Genomic DNA, 16,662 nt, shown 5'->3' with positions numbered 1-16,662 from the left:
TTAGCCTCCGACGTACACTCATCCTAATCCGTACGCGGACACTGACCCGCGCGTCCGCAGGTGCCCCGACCCTAGCACGTGTCCGCACCCTCGCCTGTGCCCTCAGCCTTGCCGTTCCCTAACCCTAACCCTAGCCCGGAACGGAAACCCACCGGCAGCCCCACACCTTAGCCTCCGCCGTACCCTCATCCTAATCCGTACGCGGACACTGACCCGCGCGTCCGCACGTGCCCCGACCCTAGCACGTTTCCGCACCCTCACCTGTGCCCTCAGCCTTGCCGTTCCCTAACCCTAACCCTAGCACGGAAGGGAAACCCACCGGCAGCCCCACACCTTAGCCTCCGCCGTACCCTCATCCTAATCAGTACGCGGACACTGACCCGCGCGTCCGCACGTGCCCCGACCCTAGCACGTGTCCGCACCCTCACCTGTGCCCTCAGCCTTGCCGTTCCCTAACCCTAACCCTATCACGGAACGGAAACCCACCGGCAGCCCCACACCTTAGCCTCCGCCGTACGCTCATCCTAACCCGTACGCGGACACTGACCCGTGCGTCTGCACGTGCCCCGACCCTAGCACGTGTCCGCACCCTCACCTGTGCCCTCAGCCTTGCCGTTCCCTAACCCTAACCCTAGCCCGGAACGGAAACCCACCGGCAGCCCCACAGCTTAGCCTCCGCCGTACCCTCATCCTAATCCGTACGCGGACACTGTCCCGCGCGTCCGCACGTGCCCCGACCCTAGCACGTGTCCGCACCCTCACCTGTGCCCTCAGCCTTGCCGTTCCCTAACCCTAACCCTAGCCCGGAACGGAAACCCACCGGCAGCCCCACACCTTAGCCTCCGCCGTACCCTCATCCTAATCCGTACGCGGACACTGACCCGCGCGTCCGCACGTGCCCCGACCCTAGCACGTGTCCGCACCCTCACCTGTGCCCTCAGCCTTGCCGTTCCCTAACCCTAACCCTAGCCCGGAACGGAAACCCACCGGAAGCCCCACACCTTAGCCTCCGCCGTACACTCATCCTAATCCGTATGCGGACACTGACCCGCGTGTCCGCACGTGCCCCGACCCTAGCACGTGTCCTCACCCTCACCTGTGCCCTCAGCCTTGCCGTTCCCTAACCCTAACCCTAGCCCGGAACGGAAACCCACCGGCAGCCCCACACCATAACCTCCGCCGTACCCTCATCCTAATCCGTACGCGGACACTGACCCGCGCGTCCGCACGTGCCCCGACCCTAGCACGTGTCCGCACCCTCACCTGTGCCCTCAGCCTTGCCGTTCCCTAACCCTAACCCTAGCCCGGAACGGAAACCCACCGGCAGCCCCACACCTTAGCCTCCGCCGTACCCTCATCCTAATCCGTACGCGGACACTGACACGCGCGTCCGCACGTGCCCCGACCCTAGCACGTGTCCGCACCCTCACCTGTGCCCTCAGCCTTGCCGTTCCCTAACCCTAACCCTAGCCCGGAACGGAAACCCACCAGAAGCCCCACACCTTAGCCTCCGCCGTACCGTCATCCTAATCCGTACGCGGACACTGATCCGCGCGTCCGCACGTGCCCCGACCCTAGCACGTGTCCGCACGCTCACCTGTGCCCTCAGCCTTGCCGTTCCCTAACCCTAACCCTAGCCCGGAACGGAAACCCACCGGCAGCCCCACACCTTAGCCTCCGCCGTACCCTCATCCTAATCCGTACGCGGACACTGACACGCGCGTCCGCACGTGCCCCGACCCTAGCACATGTCCGCACCCTCACCTGTGCCCTCAGCCTTGCCGTTCCCTAACCCTAACCCTAGCCCGGAACGTAAACCCACCGGCAGCCCCACACCTTAGCCTCCGCCGTACCCTCATCCTAATCCGTACGCGGACACTGACCCGCGCGTCCGCACGTGCCCCGACCCTAGCACGTGTCCGCACCCTCACCTGTGCCCTCAGCCTTGCCGTTCCCTAACCCTAAACCTAGCCCGGAACGGAAACCCACCGGCAGCCCCACACCTTAGCCTTCGCCGTACCCTCATCCTAATCCGTACGCGGACACTGACCCGCGCGTCCGCCCGTGCCCCGACCCTAGCACGTGTCCGCACCCTCACCTGTGCCATCAGCCTTGCCGTTCCCTAACCCTAACCCTAGCCCGGAAGGAAAACCCACCGGCAGCCCCACACCTTAGCCTCCGCCGTACCCTCATCCTAATCCGTACGCGGACACTGACCCGCGCGTCCGCACGTGCCCCGAACCTAGCACGTGTCCGCACCCTCGCCTGTGCCCTCAGCCTTGCCGTTCCCTAACCTTAACCCTAGCCCGGAACGGAAACCCACCGGCAGCCCCACACCTTAGCCTCCGCCGTACCCTCATCCTAATCCGTACGCGGACACTGACCCGCGCGTCCGCGCGTGCCCCGACCCTAGCACGTCTCCGCACCCTCACCTGTTCCCTCAGCTTTGCCGTTCCCTAACCCTAACCCTAGCCCGGAACGGAAACCCACCGGCAGCCCCACACCTTAGCCTCCGCCGTACCCTCATCCTAATCCGTACGCGGACACTGACCCGCGCGTCCGCACGTGCCCCGACCCTAGCACGTGTCCGCACCCTCACCTGTGCCCTCAGCCTTGCCGTTCCCTAACCCTAACCCTAGCCCGGAACGGAAACCCACCGGCAGCCCCACACCTTAGCCTCCGCCGTACGCTCATCCTAATCCGTACGCGGACACTGACCCGCGCGTCCGCACGTGCCCCGACCCTAGCACGTGTCCGCACCCTCACCTGTGCCCTCAGCCTTGCCGTTCCCTAACCCTAACCCTAGCCCGGAACGGAAACCCACCGGCAGCCCCACACCTTAGCCCCCGCCGTACCCTCATCCTAATCCGTACGCGGACACTGACCCGCGCGTCCGCACGTGCCCCGACCCTAGCACGTGTCCGCACCCTCACCTGTGCCCTCAGCCTTGCCGTTCCCTAACCCTAACCCTAGCCCGGAAGGGAAACCCACCGGCAGCCCCACACCTTAGCCCCCGCCGTACCCTCATCCTAATCCGTACGTCGACACTGACCAGCGCGTCCGCACATGCCCCGACCCTAGCACGTGTCCGCACCCTCACCTGTGCCCTCAGCCTTGCCGTTCCCTAACCCTAACCCTAGCCCGGAACGGAAACCCACCGGCAGCCCCACACCTTAGCCTCCGCCGTACCCTCATCCAAATCTGTACGCGGACACTGACCCGCGCGTCCGCACGTGCCCCGACCCTAGCACGTGTCCGCACCCTCACCTGTGCCCTCAGCCTTGCCGTTCCCTAACCCTAACCCTAGCCCGGAACGGAAACCCACCGGCAGCCCCACACCTTAGCCTCCGCCGTACCCTCATCCTAATCCGTTCGTCAACACATACCCTGACACTAACACGTTTCTGTACCCTCACCTGTACCCTAAACTTTACCGCTCCCTAACCCTGACCCTAGCACGGAATGTCAACCTACCACCAACCCTACACCTTACCCTAAGCCCTACCCTAATCCTAAACCGTACGCTAACAGTGCTTCATACATTAACATGTACCCTGACACTAACACGTTTCTGCATCCTCACCTGTACCCTAAACCTTACCGTTCCGTTAACCTAGCCTTAGCCCTAGACCTAGCCCTAATGCTAACCCTAAACCCTAGCCCTAACCCTAAGCGTAAACCCTAAAGCCTAACCCTAAGCCCTAAACTCTAATCCTAACCCGATCCCTAACCGTAACCCATACCCAATCCTAAACCTAACCTTAAACTCTGACCCTAACACTAACCCTACCCTAACCCCTAACCCTAAGCCTAGCCCTAACCCTTAACCCTAACCCTAACCCTAAACCCTAACCCTAACCCTAACCCTAACACCTAACCCTAAGCGCCAACGCCAATGCTAACCCCAACCCCCAACCCGAACCCCAACCCCTAACCCCAACCCCTAACCCTAACCCATAACCTAACCCCTAACCCCTAACCCCAGCCCCGATCCCCAACCCCCGACCCCTGACCCTGACCTGTAAAAGCAAAGTCATCTGACTATAATTCATTCCAGGAACACAACCCTATTGAGCGAGAGAGGAAATAGCTACTCTAAGCTCTGGATAGACCAGAAACCTGATTTAAAGAAAACTATGTCATTGCTGTTTTCCACTCCAACAGACAGGTATAATGAAGCAAGGAATCCCCCTGGCCCTCCAGGATCTGCCTAATCTGAGAAATTCTTAATGTAAGGCCAACTGGCCCGAGACAGGGGAACGCAATCAGATTCACAGGTTGCATCGGATCGAAACTCTCCGGACCACCCAGTTCCAGGAACTGACCTGGGGGCTTTCCACCCAGCCCAGCCTTCCTGCCTTTCGAGGGACGGGACTAGCGGTTCCAAGACTGATGTAACCGGCACCAGACAGTGCCACGACACCCGAAGAGACCACCAGATAAGGAATACCCTGCGCCCTCCCAGATTCACCACACTCCTTTCCCTTCTTCCCCTATAAAATTTTGCCCAACCCTCGCCCCGGTGCGAATTTTCTGGCCCCTTTCTCTCGGACCAGTGAACGTCGCCCGGGAGCGCCCCCTAATAAAGCTCACTTGAAGCTTTCCTCTGTTTTGCGATGCCATTTGTTAAGATCCGACTTTACATTTGGTGCCGAAACCCGTGAGGGGTACCAAGCCCCACGAGTTACCACACGGGCCGCTCCTCCCCTCCCCCAGGAGACAACTAGGGAACCTCTACTCATCCACCCGATCCGGCAGAAAACGGGGTAAGTCCCCCTACCTTGTTCCCTCCGAACCACAGAGTCCCTACCCGCCGGACTCCCTGTCCCTAATAGCGGCCACGCCACGGACTCCTCCGTCCACTCTCCGGGCCTCGGGCAACTGTGGAGACGTCCCAATTGCCTCACCGCCCTATGATCTGCTGGGCCTCAGGTGACTGTGGAGACGTCCCAATTGCCTGACCGCCCTCCGACGTGCCGTGAATTGGAGACTGAGACCAGGGACGCCTCTCTCCCTCTCCATTCACTCAAGAACCGACTGGGGGTCATGGGAAACTCGCAATCGAAACCAGATTCTCAGATGCCCCTGGGGTGTCTCCTAGCCAATTTTACAGCCCTCGGATTCTCCCAAGATCTCCGTCACTGACGGCTTATTTTCTATTCCACTGTGGCCAGGCCACAATATCCTCTAGACAATCAATCCAAAATGGCCTCCTGAAGGGACTTTCGATTTTAACATCCTCCGTGATCTAGATAATTACTGCCGCAGGACAGACAAATGGTCCGAGGTCCCCTAGGTTCAGGCCTTCTGGTATTTACGCTCCCGCCCCTCCCTCTGCATTGATGGTTCCACTTCCCAGATCCTTCTTGCCCCTAATTTCCTTTGACGATGACCCCTCTCCACTAGCCGACCCACCCAAATCTCTCGCCTCTCCCCCCTCCAGAGCTCCTCTCCAGCCTCCACCCTACCCTGAAGCGGTCCGTCCTCCTGAACCCGCTCCGGCCCATCCAACCGCTCCCCCGCCTCCCTCAACGGTTTCTCCTCCCACGGCCCTTGCTTCGCCAATTAGTGCACATACACACTCTCACGACTCCCAAGATCCAAATCTCCTCTGCCCTCTGAGGGAGGTAGCAGGAGCGGAAGGATTAGTTAGAGTTCATGGTCCCTTTTCCCTCCAAGATCTCTCTCAAATAGAAAAGGGATTAGGCTCCTTTTCTGCCGACTCTTCCCGCTACATCAAAGAATTTTGCTACCTCTCTCAAGCTTATGATCTAACCTGGCAGGTTATCTTTGTGATCCTATCTTCTACTCTGACACCTGAGGAGAGGGAAAGAATTCAAACTGCTGCCCGAAACCATGCAGATCAGGTTCACCTTACTGACAACTCCATGGCTGTAGGAGCGACTGCCGTACCTGGCACCGATCCAGGCTGGACTTCTTCAGGATAGCCAAGATGGCCATCGTAAACGCGACCTCATGATCCAATGCCTCCTGGCTGGCATGCAGGCTGCCGCTCATAAGGTAGTCAATTTTGAAAAACTAAGAGATAACCCAAGAACCTAACGAAAATCCAGCTATCTTTCTCAATCGACTTACAGAGGCCTTAACTCTCTACACCCGGCTGGATCCCAACACCCCGGCAGGGGCAGCGATCCTAGCCACCCATTTTATCACCCAATCAGCCCCGGACATCCGAAAGAAATTAAAACGGGCAGAAGACGGCCCTCAAACCCCTATTCGAGATCTGGTAAAGATGGCCTTTAAAGTCTACAATGGCCGTGAGGATTTGGCAGAATATGGCCGACAGGCTCGGATGCACCAGAAGGTGGCCCTCCAAACCCAAGCTCTTGTAGCCGCACTAAGGCCAGCCATCTCCCATGGATCACAGCATCCACGGGGTCTGCAAAAGGCAACCCCACCAGGGGCCTGCTACAAATGCGGAAAAGGCGGCCACTGGGCTCGCCAATGTCCCAATCCCCGACCTCCTTCTAAGCCCTGTCCCAGCTGTGGGCTAACGGGCCACTGGAAGAGCGACTGCCCTACGACTGGCCCTCCCTCAGCGTCTCCACGCAGGGGGTGGGCCGACCCAACGGCATTACCACTCGAACTGCTGGGATTGGCTGACTGACGGCACCCGGACTCGAAGACCCCCATCACCATCGCCAAGCCCAGGGTAACGCTACAGGTAGCGGGTAAGTCCATCTCATTTCTGGTGGACACGGGGGCTACCTATTCGGTCCTGCCTACTTATTCCGAGCCAGTTTCTCCTTCCCAGATCTCGGTCATGCGTATTGATGACAAACCACCCTTCCCACTCCAGACCGGTCCACTCCCATGTCATATCGAAGGACTCCCTTTTACTCATTCCTTCTTAGTCATACCAACCTGCCCAGCTCCCTTGCTAGGCCGAGATGTCCTTTTCCACTTAGGGGCCTCCCTCCAGCTGGTTAGACTTGACCCTAAGGTCCCCTCTTCCCAACTCCTGCTTCCTCTTCTCGGCCTGTCTCTAGAACCCTCCCTTTCTTATCCCCCTCTTCCAACCACACCAAACCCAATGAATCCCCAAGTCTGGGATACTTCTAAGCCCATAACAGCAACACACCATTCCCCCGTCCTCATCCGCCTAAAGGACCCCTCCAAATTTCCATCAAGGCCCCAATTTCCCATCTCTGAGACTCACCTTAGGGGCCTACTACCTATTATCACCAGACTCCTAAACCAGGGATTCCTTATCCCCACTGACTCTCACTGCAACACCCCCATCCTGCCTGTCCGCAAGGCCTCTGAGGATTATCGCCTGGTCCAGGACCTCCGACTAATCAGTGAGGCCATAATTCCTCTCCACCCACTAGTACCAAACCCATACACCTTGCTCTCCCATATCCCCCCATCCACAACCCACTTTACGGTTCTGGATCTCAAAGATGCCTTTTTCACTATCCACCTACATCCCGACTCCTATTTCCTCTTCGCCTTTACCTGAACGGATCCGGATACTCATACTTCCAGTCAGCTCACCTGGACAGTTCTTCCCCAGGGCTTCCACGACAGTCCTCACCTCTTTGGTCAGGCGCTGGAACGGGACCTCACTTCCTGCTCCCGAACCCCCAGCACACTCCTTCAATATGTAGATGACCTCATCCTTTGTAGCCCATCTCTCAGCCTCTCAAAACAACATACTGCAAATCTCCTCAATTACCTTGGCTCTCGCGGTTATCGGGTCTCCCAAGGCAAGGCTCAGTTATCTGTATCTTCTGGAACCTACCTGGGGCTCCACCTTACCCCTACCACAAAAGATCTAACAGCCGATCACACCCGGATTATCCGTGAACTCCAGCCTCCGGAAACAGCGGAACAAATTCTCTCCTTTTTGGGCCTTATAGGATTTTTCCGACACTGGATCCCCAACTTTGCTCTCCTTGCTAAACCCTTGTATCTAGCCGCTAAAGAAACCCCTCAAGGACCCCTCACCTCTCCTTCCGCCGTTCAACAGGCCTTTGTCACCCTCTGTAATGCTCTGATATCTTTTCCTCCCCTTTCTCTGCCCAACCCAAACCGACCTTTTCACCTTTTTGTGGATGAATGGGCCAGAATAGCCACTGGACTCCTTGCCCAGCCTGTAGGGCCTTCCTACCACCCCGTGGCTTACCTCTCCAAACAGCTAGACCCAACCATTTGGGGATGGCAACAATGCCTTTGAGCCCTAGCAGCAGCAGCCAAACTGACCAAACAAACACTACAGATACTAAACCACACAGGAATAGGTAACATCTCCGACTGCTTTCTATGTGCCTCGCTTGGCCGGCCACCCTTGGCTGCTGTCCCACTCGACCAGCCCTTCAATTCTACTTCCTACACATCCCCAAATCCACCTTTTTCCCCGTTAAAAGTCCCCATATTCCCTGATTCAAAAAAATCTCACCATCTGTTACAGCAGCCGCCCAAATCTAGCTGATACTGGGTTTCTTTGCAACATATCCCTCATGGTAAACACACCAATTGAAGCACCACCAGGCATGTTTTTGTGGTGCCATGGTTCCTTCACAAAAGAGATCAATTCTTCCTCCCCCTTCCCATGTATCCCCATTACTCTCATCCCACAACTCACACTGTATACCCAAGCCGAATTTTCCTCTCTAATCACGCCACCCTTTACCCGACAGAAAAGAGCTATCTTTCTTCCTCTGGTTGCAGGTATCTCTCTCGCCTCCTCCCTGGTCGCTGCAGGCCTCGGGAGGAGGGGGGAGCTCTCACACATAGTGTTTCAACATCCCGCGACTTAGAACATAAACTCCAGCTAGCCATTGAAGGCTCCGCCGCCTCCATCTCCTCTCTCCAGCGCCAAATCACCTCCATAGCCTGAGTCGCTCTCCAGAATCGATGAGCCGTGGATCTCCTGACGGCCAACAAAGGAGGTACTTGCCTCTTCCTATGGGAGAAATGCTGCTGTAAACGCCCTCCATCGCTTAAGAGAAGAACTCCAACGCAAACACCAACAGTCCGCCTCCCCAATTCCCGATTGGTGGCGATCCACCCTCTATACCTGGCTAACACCAATCTTAGGCCCCTTAATCCTCATCTGTATCTTGCTCATGTTTACCCCGTTTTCTTACGTTCCTTTGACGGCGCATGGAAGAAGTCTCTCAGGTGGCCACAAACCAAATGTTCCTCGGTCCTTACACCTTGCTTCCTACAGAACCTCCCACTGGTCTCCCCTAAGCCTCGGACCTCTGGTCGCCCGACTCCCCTTTCGACGCCCCCATTCAGCATGAAGTAGCCAGAGATCAGAACGCCGCCCCATTACACCAAAGATGTTGGCCCAACCAACTGGCCCGAGGCAGGGGAACGCAATCAGATTCACAGGTTGCATCGGACCGAAACTCTCCGGACCACCCAGTTCCAGGAACTGACCTGGGGGCTTTCCACCCAGCCCAGCCTTCCTGCCTTTCGAGGGACAGGACTAGTAGTCCCAAGACTGGTGTAACCGGCACCAGATAGTGCCACGACACCCAAAGAGACCACCAGATAAGGAATACCCTGCACCCTCCCAGATTCACCACACTCCTTTCCCTTCTTCCCCTATAAAATTTTGCCCAACCCTCGCCTGGGTGCGACTTCTCTGGCCCCTTTCTCTCGGACCAGTGAACGTCACCCAGGAGCGCACCCTAATAAAGCTCACTTGAAGCTTTCCTCTGTTTCGCGATGCCGTTTGTTAAGATCCGACCTTACACTTACACATCAAGGATGGCTCTGAGCTGAATTTCTGCAAAACAAGACTATCCTGTGTGAAGAACCCAGTAGAGCTTTGTATCCCATCAGCTACAGGAAGAGAATGGCTGCAGGCTACTGAAAGCCAGCAGCATTTACAACTTAACTCCCATGGCCTCTGCAGTGGTACGTCTGAGTTTTCTGTTTCTGCCCCTGTACCAAACAGCTCTGGTGTAATTCCTCGTTCCTTCCTCCACCCACCCCCACCAACCCGTCCCCTTACCTGTGGTCCGTAGCCCTCTGCTCCGCGCTCGGATGCTGCTGGGGTGCCAAGGACCCACAGGATGGGTCGTTCCCAGCCGCCGGGCGCTGGCTTCCTAGAACCCCGCCAGCTCACGTGGCGCTAACAGCTAGGAGCCCCAAGGATGCCCCGTGCCAGGTGTGCTCTGGCTGGGACGCCCACTTCCGGGACACGCTCCTCCGGGAGAGGCACGCAGACCACTGCCACGCTCAGGTGACCTGCAGCCAATGCCGAGCAAGACCCACACAGGCGGTGCCGCGTCCGCACGGTGCAGCACAATCTCGGCGCTCCAGGCACGGGCACCAGGGGTCGGGCGTCTCCTCCTGAGAGGCCGCTAACGATGCCCCGGGGCATGGGCCCCTGTGGCACGGAGACCACTCCAGGCTGGACTCACCGCCAACGCCACCAGGAGGAGCGTTTGGTGGGACTCAGCAAACAACCCAATGTTTTAAATGGAAAAAGGACTTGAAAGATCCTTCTCCAGATAAGACATATAAATGGTCAGCAAGCACATGAAGAGATGTTAATCATCATCAGTCGTGATGAAATGCAAGTTAACACCACAACGCCGACCCCTCCACACACTAGAAGGCCTACAATCAAGAAAGCTAAAAATAACAAATGTTGGCAAAAATTTAGAGAAACTGATACAAAATTTCCCACAGGGAAAATGAGTAAGTTCCGGAAGTGGATGCTGAGAATATTTGTACAACATGAATGTAGTTAATGCCATAGAACTGTATGCTCAAAATGATTTAAATGGTAAATGTTATGTTATGTGGGGGGGTTTAACATAATTTAGCCCCTGCTTTATACCAGACCCCAGAGTCAAAGCTTCTCATCCATTTTCTCACTTTTACTTAACCTCCTAGGATCTTCACACTCCCATTTAACAGACGAAGCTGAACCTGAGAGGTTAAACTAAGTGACTTGCCCAAGGCTCACTCGGCGAAGTCTACACTATTCAATGTTACTGTATTTACTGAACACCTGCTAGAGCACCTACTGAGCAATACCTCCAGCACCTGCCAGAGACGTTGTGGGAAGACCAGGATGAACGGGGGCTGAAAGCAGATTACAAAACATGGGTAGATCCTGGGGCCCTGCTCTCAAACACTGAAGTTTCTTGGAGTGGAGGGGATGGCCTGTGCCACCCTTGTGGAGCCTTTTATTCCACGCCACCGCACCCCCACAGAGGAGGGAAGCAGCTGGCCTGATACTGAATATTAGCTCAGCTGGGAGGAGTCCTGGGGCTTTGAAGAAGGCATCTCCTGCCCCACTCCCCACATTGCCCCCTAGAGTCCAGTATGTGGGCACAAGCATCCCTATGGCGGGGCAGGAGGCACATCTCATGGCACCCCTCTCCTCCCGCCCTGCAGTAATGACACTGTAGCCATACACCCGCCAGAAGGACAATGAACTCTCCTTCTCTGATGGCACCATTATCTGCATCACCCGCCACTACTCCGATGGCTGCTGTGAGGGCATCGGCTCAGAGGGGTTTGGATTCTTCCCCGGGAACTATGTGCAGCCCAGCTGCTGACAGCCTGGGACCTCTGGGATGCTGACCCAAGCACCGCCTTGAGTGAGCCTCTTGAGTCCCACACCAAAGCCTGCTCCAGTCAACACTGGACCAGTCCGGCACGCCTCCTGGGCTGTGAGCTGTGTCTGTTCCTTCCCCCCATTGCAGTGGGATGGCGTCCTGGTAAAGACAGAGGAGGTACCCAGAGGCCTGCTGGAGACAGGAAAAAACTGGAAGCCAAGGAGTTTCGTGACCTTACCCACAGGGAACCCTTACGCCATGCAAGACAGGGTCTCAGCTGCAAGTGCCAACTTTGAATAAAATTCTGATGACCTCCTGATGAGGGCCCTGCAGGGCTAGCAGGCCGAGGGACTGAAACGCAACCCACTTGTAAGGCTCCCACTCATTGAGCCTCCTCTGCCTGCCCTAAGCAGCAGTATCTCCCATCTCCTCGGTGCTCACTGAGCCCTCCACACTAGACCCGTGCCCCTCTGCGAAGGTGGGCCGCACCCTGCTCTTTTGCCTGTTGCCTGCTTTGTTATGTATTCAGTCTTGGTTCCCCAGGCTGGGCACTCCTCCAAGAGTGGGGACCAGCTCCCTCACTTAGATGGGGCTCTCTGAGAGCAGAGATCACCTCGCCCTTATCCCCCCAGACGGCAGCGTGAGACACCTCGCTCACCTCCGCCCCTTCACCTCCTTCACAGCTCTGAAACCACAAGAGGGAGGTGGGCCTTGGGTTTCCACTGGCTCTGCTTTAAAGCATCATGGCTTTCTGTTCCATACGGGAGGAGAGGGACTCAAAAGGCCCAGTCAGTGGGGCGACTTTGGTTAAGTCCCTGGTTTCTTGCTGCATAGACGAGGCTGGGGTGCAAGGAGACATTTTCGGGCTCTGTGAGGTCCCTGGCTGGCCAGAACCGAGCCCCGGAACAGTGTGCTACCTCTTTCCACCAACATGAGGTGACTATTCCCTCTAGCTTTTTATCCTGTGGGGATGCTAACAGGGTGGGGGGGCGGGGGGCAAGGAGTGTAGTGTAGTCACAGTAGGTAAAGCAAGATCTAGGCCTTGGACCATCAGCAAGGAGCGCCACCTCTCTCTGCGAGGAGTCCGGTGCGGGGGAGGTCGGGGTGGTGCATTTCGGGGCCTGGGTCCCCTGGACAGAAAACTGGAGGAGGGAGGCCATGCAGCCCAAGGCAACAGTTAACTGCACCGCGGCGGGACATGTTCCTTCTTGACCCTGACAGGGAACCCTGTCCTCCCAGCTGGGAGGACAAGGTTTGTGGAAACACTGCTGCCTGCTCAGATATGCGCGCCACCCTGGTGCGGCCAGACTCTGGAATTCGCTTGCAGTGGGAATGGGGGAGGCAGCCAAGCTGGGTTAACTGCACAGATGGGGACAGCTCCCAACTCCCTCCTCCAGTCCCCAAATGGACCAACCTGGGATTCCAGGAAATCCCGGAGGGATATACCAAAACGAAAGGGAAAGGGAGTAATAAAACTAGCTTTCTCTTTCCCGACCCCCACCGCCCCACCCCCTCCCCGCCCAGGTGGCCCCTGCAGGCCACGTCCTCAGCACCTGATGCAGGTGTAGGCGCACTTCAGTGGAGATTTCCCAGGGCACCACCCTGTCGAGGAAGGAGCTGGGCTCGGCCTTCTGCGCCTCCTGCATAACGCGGTGCATGGGGTAGTGGTGGCGCAGGAAGGCCACTTCACCGCCTGCCAGTAGCCCCGTGGGGCAGAAGTCGTTGGCGCCGTCGCTCACGTACAAAAGGCACTCGAAGGGCACGCCGTCGTGGGCCTGCTCGCGCAGATAGTCGCTGAGCACCTTGTGCTGGCACATGTTGGCGGGGCAGCGAGCGCAGCTGTGCGTGTGGAAGGGCTGCAGCGCCAGCAGCCCCCAAGGGTCGGGCCCCAACGGGTTGCTGAAGATGTGGCGGAACAGGCCGTGGTGACCGGCGGCGCACAGCACACTCTCCACGCCAAAGGTGTTGGCGTCTGAGATGAGAATAATCTCAAAGCAGGCACCCTGCTTGGCCACAAACTGCAGCAGCTCGCCCGCGCCGGGCGACAGGGGGATGGCCTCGTAGATGGCGCGCAAGTCCCGCGGCCGCACGCCCTGCTCGCCCAGGTACTGGAAGACGCGCTGCATGTACTCGTTGTAGAAGCCCTCGCGCTAGGTGGCACGCAGGCTCTCAGGCAGCCGCTGGCCCGCCGCGGCAAGCGCATGACGGAGTCGTCGCTGTTTTCGTCCACGATAGTCTCGTCCAAGTCGAAGGTCAGGAGGAAGTGTGGCACGCCGGGCGCAGCCATCCCGCTCTCCTCTACCAGCTTTGTCCTGAGCGACCAAATCCTTTTGTGGTCACCAAAGAGTCCCTCAGAGGAAAGCGGGACAGGACCTCTGAGCTCCTCCTGCAGGGCGGGGAGCGGCGGCTGCGGAGGTCTGTCCCGGCTGAGTCTGGAGTGTCGAGAGTGGGGAGAGGGCCGAGCTGAGGTATTTGGGCGCAGGATGGAGCAAGGGGTGCTCACGGGAATTGGAGGGGACGCTGCGTCTTATCCATCCCCGGATTTCTGGGCTCCGGCTCTCACGAGTCCTTCCAGTCCAGAGGGTCCGTGAATGCTGTGCATCTGGGCCGTTCCCTCCACTTGCCCCCCATCCCCATGTTATGTATTTTTAACCACAATTTAAAAAATGAATGAAACACTGATAATATGTTACAACATGGATAAACATTGAAAACATTCTAAGTCAAAGAAGTCATACTGAAAAGGCCACTCATATCACAACCATCTTGTGTGCTTTAAATCCATAGCAGTTTTGAAAGTGAGGGGAAGGGACTTTCCTGGTGGTCCAGTGGTTAAGACTCTGTGCTCCCAATGTAGGGGGCACAGGTTCGATCCTTGGTCAGGGAACTAAAATCCTGTGTGCACAGCATGGCCAAAAATTAAAATAAAATAAACGTCATTGGCCTGGTTTTGGGTCATAGCATCATCCTTGAACCCATCAGAGCACCCACAGGATGGAACATGGGATTGGCTAGATGTGGATCATATGTCCATCTTCAAGGTGGGTAGCATCAGCCCTCTGGAACTGTTTGGACTGGAAACAGATAAGAAGTTCCCAAAGGAAAGCTGAGGTTCTGGACTTTGGCATGAGAACAGATGCTGGCTTGGGGAAAGCGGCAGATTCCACACCACTGACGGCCCACTGCACAGCTGTGGGATCTGAAGGCCAAGGAAGGAAGGGGCTGATTTAGGGTCAGGGGCTGCAGCCACCCATCCAGTGCTCTTGCTGTCCGCCCACAACAGCAAGAACCTCTTCCTCTTGCAAAAGGCACAGCCCTCCTTGATGTCTCTGGTGGTGGGAGCCCAGGAGTCACACCTGCCCCATGGCCACATGACTCAACCATCCCCCAAGAACAATACTGCTCATTTATCCAGTCTCCTCCCTCCTTTACAAAGAGCAGAGACTAAATGCTATGGTGGTTAGGAAATTCTTGCTCAATGAAGCAGTGAGAGGCTCAAGGATTATGCCGTATCATGGAATCCATCATTGGCAGCTTTCAGAGACCACATGGGTGCACGTGGCTCTCCAAGACCATGCAGCCTCAGTGTGAAACTGTCCATTGGGTGGCCCAGTTGCTCCCGTATCTTTGACTCTTAATGAGTATGAATATGAAAAGTTTGTTACAGCTGGAAGCCCAAAGGACTGCAAGGCCATGGTCTGCTGTATGGTTGTTGTGTCAGGGACACACTCAAATGTTTAGACGGTTATCACCTCGCTTGGCAGGCTATGAGCCTGTGAGGGGGGAGGCCCTTTTCTCAACCACAAGGATGTTAGTAACTGAAACATCCCAAAGGGCTGTCTGTGCTGCCCAGGTAGCTGTTCAATTGCCCAGCAGCAAGGTCAGCTCAGTAACTGGCCACAGGGGCTTGAACAGGGACCAGACTGGCCTGAGCTGGAGGACCACAGATGACTGCCTGGATGGTCAGAGGTCAAGGGCTGTCCTGAGACTTGATGTCTATTGATGCCCACTCAGATGGGACAAAGGATGCCTGCAGTCCCAGGAGGGCCCCACCAGCCCTCAGGAGGCAGCACCTGGGGGCTGGTAGGTCGCTGCACCAAGTTCTGTATAAATTCATAACATGACCATGGAGTGAGCTCAGTCAGGCCTGTGCTGGACCCAGGCTGCCCAGGCCAAGTGGGGCCAGCACTACTCTCTCCAGTTCAGATGGTAGGAGGAAACCCTGTGGGCTTCTGAGGCCCTAACAGCCGTTGACTGAGGTTGAGTTGGATTTGAAACAGTCAGTGACCAGAGCAGACATTTCATTCTTCTGCCATCAGGTTCCAGGACGGGGGTAGATAACCAGCGGTCCAGGTGAGCCCCACACTCGTGAGTGACCCCAGGCAAGTCCTGTCCACCCTACAGGACTCAGAGGTGTGGGGTTAGGGGGGCCGTGAGCCAGCTGTGCTTAACACTAACCCACTAACCCTAACGCCCAAACCTCTACTGTTCACTCCCCAACCCTAACCTCCTCATCTCTAATCCTAAACCCTAATGCTCCTAACCCCTAGCCCCTAGATACTCGACCTTGACCTGTAAACCTCCCAACCCTTACCCTGACCCTGACTCAGACCGTCTGACCTGACCCTCTAACCCTGACCCTCTAGCCTGCATCCTTTAACTCTAATCCCTCAAAACCTGGGCTCAGCTGAGTGGCTCCATCCAGAGGTGAAGCAGGACCTGTCTTTGGGCCCCCACTGCCTCTGCCCTCTCCTCCCCGCAGGAACCAGAAAGCCCTGGGTTGTTGGACTCTCCTGACCAGATGGGCAGCTGCTCCTGGTCTACCTGCGCCCACACCCCCCTCCTCTGGGGCCCTTGGCCTCTGGACTGTCTGACCTTCAGTCCACCTTCAGGAGCCCGGAGACAAATCCAGGTGAGACGCCTGCTTCATTGGCACAGGTGGGACCTGGTCCCCATCCTCACAGCCCGGCCAGAAAGCTTTGTGTGCACTGTCTCAGGAGGCTGCCTGTCCCCAACTAGCTGGAGGGGTCGGGAGTCAGATGTGGAACTGAAGTGTCCTTGAGATTGGAGTGCAGGCAGGAGACGTCAGGAGGGGTGAGAGGTGAGGTGT

At 57.0% G+C, this 16,662-nt stretch overlaps 1 pseudogene across 1 annotated transcript; it reads right to left on the bottom strand.

The window, feature by feature from the left end:
• Positions 1-10,111: 10,111 nt before the first annotated feature.
• Positions 10,112-13,839, bottom strand: LOC307063156 (phosphoethanolamine/phosphocholine phosphatase-like; annotated as a pseudogene). Its single transcript has 2 exons — positions 13,106-13,839; positions 10,112-10,369 (listed from the first exon to the last, which is right to left on the bottom strand). The product of its transcript is annotated as a phosphoethanolamine/phosphocholine phosphatase-like (transcript).
• Between the last annotated feature and the right edge of the window lie 2,823 nt (positions 13,840-16,662).

This window comes from Hyperoodon ampullatus, assembly GCF_949752795.1.
Source record: "Hyperoodon ampullatus genome assembly, chromosome: 14".
Taxonomy (NCBI): domain Eukaryota; kingdom Metazoa; phylum Chordata; class Mammalia; order Artiodactyla; family Ziphiidae; genus Hyperoodon; species Hyperoodon ampullatus.
This window is presented reverse-complemented; position numbering and strand designations above follow the sequence as displayed.